Source organism: Nematolebias whitei, chromosome 7 (assembly GCF_014905685.2).
Source record: "Nematolebias whitei isolate Nwh7 chromosome 7, NemWhi1, whole genome shotgun sequence".
NCBI lineage: Eukaryota > Metazoa > Chordata > Actinopteri > Cyprinodontiformes > Rivulidae > Nematolebias > Nematolebias whitei.
Window position 1 is genome coordinate 41672876 of NC_056504.1, and position 4045 is coordinate 41676920.

Here is a 4045-nt window from a genome sequence, read left to right on the forward strand (position 1 = left end):
TTGTTATTTTTTTTTCCCCAAAGTCATATTTTCACCATGTTATTAATACATTTATAAATGTCATAGTTCCAAACTAAATATTTAATTTATAAGCTAAATACTTAGTTTACAAACTAAATACTTAACTTGCAAGTTAAATATTTAGTTAGCAAGCTAAATATTCAGTTCCACACTAAATAATCAGTTTACAAACTAAGTGTTTATGTTCAAGCTAAATGATTAATTTACAAACAAAATATTTAACTTGCAAATATATATTTAGTTAGTTAAACAAAAATATTTAAGTGTAAATTAAATATTTAATTTCCAAACTAAAATTTAATTTCTAAGCCAAACATTTAATTCCTAAACTAAACATTTAATTTGCTAACTAAATATTTAGCTCTGACCTAAATATTTATTTTCCAAGCTAAACATTTAATTTCCAAAATAAATATTACATTTTCCAATTAAATATGTATCTCTGACCTAAATATTTAACTTGCAAGCTAAATATTTAGCTCAAAGCTAAATATTTAGCTAATATGCAAAGTCCTTGCCGAAAAGCGGAAGTGGACTATCAAAATAAAAGCTGAACCTCTATAGATACACCTCTTGCTAAACTGCCAAAAAACACCAGAAGTAGTAGAAGAAGAAGAGATGGCCAGACTGAATCGCTTCAGTTTTTTCTTATGACATTTATAAATGTATGAATAACATGGTGAAAATATGACTTTGAAAAATAACAAAAAAACTTTTTTTTTCTGATGAAAGTCTAAATAAATCAATTAATTTTTGACTGTAACTTTACAAACATCACCTCATAATTATCAAGCTGTTATAACATAAAATAAAGAGTTATGCAGATATTAATCATAAATCAAAGTATCTGACACGTTTTGTAGGTGAAAAAGCTGCATTTATAAGCAAAATTACAACATTTTCTATTTGAGATAATTCATATGGATCAAAGTTCAGAAATCAGGCCTCTTTAAAACTTAAAGCTGTTGCAACTTTTGTTCATATAAAAATATTAATTGCGACTTTCAATATTTTCCATTTATATTTGTTTGTTTAGTTTATGTAGTTTGTTAGTTTAATTTTACAGATATTGGACAATCTTTTTTTGTGGTAGTGGCTGACAGTCATTCACAAAGCATATTCCAAGTGCTAACAGATCATGCAAGGTCATGCATAAAACTGTATCTAATGATATTTTCAAGATTTGACCAGATATAACTATCGTTTCTCATTTTAAGATGATCTTTGTCTAAAACTTAGGTATAAAATGTGGGAGGTGATGTGCATTTCTTCAAGAAACGTTGGACCTTTATTTATTGTCAGAAACAAACACATTTCTAAGTTCAGCCTTTGGGTGTCATCCTTCCAACCATCTGAGTTACCAGTAATCAGGTGCTTAAAAAAATGCAGAAAAGCACTGGATCAAAAACAAAGAGAACATTTAAGCCACAAGACGCTTCTTCAGGTTTTTACAAACTGAGTTCTGAGCTGGTAATCAAGAGGATATTTTTATTTAATAATAATAAAAAAAAATCAAAACCTATACTTTTTTTTTATTTTTTTTTTACATTTGAGGTTATTAAGAATCAAATGTCAGGAATCAGAACTCATTTAAACCAAAAGTCCTCCCTCAGGCAGACACTGTTTGACATATTTTCTTGTTAAACTGCAGAACAAATTGAGAAACTGCATTTCCTGCGAAAATGCAGTATGAATGCTTGTTGCAGAAGAACTTGCTGAAAAACAGCTGAAATTAGCTAAAAACATGCTGAAATATACTGTAGCTAAAATGGATGAACAAGCCTAAATTAGCAGAAGAAAGCAGAAAGAACACATATTTGCTGAATTACGTTTAAATAAGCAGAAAAAAAGCACAAAAATGAGGAAATTAGCTTAAAAAAAGTTGAAATTAGCACAAAATAGCTGAAAGTAGCTGACAAGGCAGAAAAAAGCTTAAACTTCTAGAAAGGGTTAAGAGCTGAAATGAGCTCCAAGAATGTGGAATTTGCTCAAAAAGCAAAATTTAGCATAAAACAGTTAAAAAGTAGCTGGAATAGCAGAAAAACACTGAAACTAGCAGAAATAAGCTGAAAGGACCACAACAAGCTGAAATTAGCAGAAAGACGTTCACTAGGCTGAAAGTAGCAGAAATTACCACAAAAAACTTGAATTTATTTGAAAACAGCTGAAGTTAGCTAGAAATGCTAAAATGGTAGCTGAAAAGGTAGAACAAGCTTAAATTAGCAAAGGAAAGCAGAAAGAGCATGCTTGCCCAATTAGACAGAATGAATAAATTAGCACAAAAAAAATCCAAAGTATCGGAAAAAAGTTGAAATTAGGAAAAAAAAAGTAAAAACAGCTGAAGATTAGCTAAAAAGCAGAACGAAGCTTAAAAGTAGTAGGAAGTGGAAAGAGCACATTTTTGCTTAATTAGGCTGACAAAAGTTGTAATAAGTGCAAAAAAATGTGGAATTAGCTAATTAAAAAGGCTTAAATTAGCATCAAACAGCTAAATGGTAGCTGAGATAGCAGAAAAAGCTGAATCTTGCAGAAATAAGCTGAAAGGAGCATAACAAGCTGAAATTAGCAGAAATAAGTTAGAAGATGCACAAAAATGTTGTAGTTAGAGGAAGGAACACAAAACAGCTAAAAAAAACCATATAAAAATAGCTGATATAATATTTAAATTTGCACAAGGAAGCTGAAAGAAGCTGAAGCCGAACAAAATGTGAAGGGAGCAGTAAAAGTTTGTAAACAGATCTAAAGATTTGAAGGATGTAAAATGAGCTCATTTTCTATGAGGAAAAAAAATGGCAGAAAAGGCTAAATATTTCAAAAAGCTAAAGTTGCACTAATACCAAAAATCATAGGATTTCCCTGAAAGAGCTGAACGTTTTGATTTATGATTTGATGAAATAGCTCAAAAATTATGGAACAAGAAAAAGCTGACAAACTTGCGGAAGAAAAATGGATCACAATAGTGTGAATGCTTCTTAAGCCTTCACACAACAATCAAAGCCCCAGACTCGTTAAACAGAATGGTCTGTCATCTCACTCCGCAGGACCGGCACCTCCACAGGAAAAGCTTCAGCTGTGGCCCTCCCTGTAGAATATTGTGTCTGAACTGTGTGGTTCAACCTAACTTCCTGTCTAACAGAACATCTGGATATTTGTACTCTCACAGTATCTTCACCATCTCTTCCCTGAAGGAAAGGCAGTCTGGACTCACAGAAACACATGAACTGACTGTAACAGCACTGTACGTGAGGGTGGTGTGTGGGGTGTTGACTTTTCATGCTGACACCAAGATTAACGTGCACATTCACAGCTTTCTCACACTCATTCCAAAGGAGTGGCACCAGCTGAAGTTGGAGGGCAGAGTTGGGAAAAGTGCATAAACTTTCTGCGTTTACTCAACGGACAGGTTATTGCTTGTTGTGTCAGTAAATGTCACCTCCTCTTCAAAGTGGACATTTTTGAAAAAAGCATCCACGTAGACAGCAGATATTATAAGGTTAATAACTTAGTGGAGACTGTTAAAAAAAAGTTTTTGCAGAATATTTCGCAAAGCATGTTCTTTCTCTATATTTTGACGTTTTTGATATGGACTTTAATGCTGTGATGTGTTGTGGCATAGACATTAAGCATCTTTTTTTAGAGAAAATTTATTTTTCCAACATAAATACCTGTATAGGTCCAGCTACACTACTCTGGAGAACAAACATGTCAGGCTTGGTCAGGTGTGGTCACTAAACTAATTTTATTTCTGGATGCTGATTGCACTTTTCTCCTGGTTATTAATGATTCAATTCATGATCAAAGTTTAACAGGACAAGATAAGGACAAAGTGACCCCCCAACACCAACACACACACGTATGCAAGTGTGTGTATGTGTGGCAACTCTCTGCTCCACACAGAGGGCTGCGGTAGCTCAGTGGTCTGCAGTTACATCAGGAAGGGCATCCGGCATAAACAACTGCCAAGTCTTCATGCGAGTTACCATACCATACCATACCATACCATACCATACCATACCATACCATA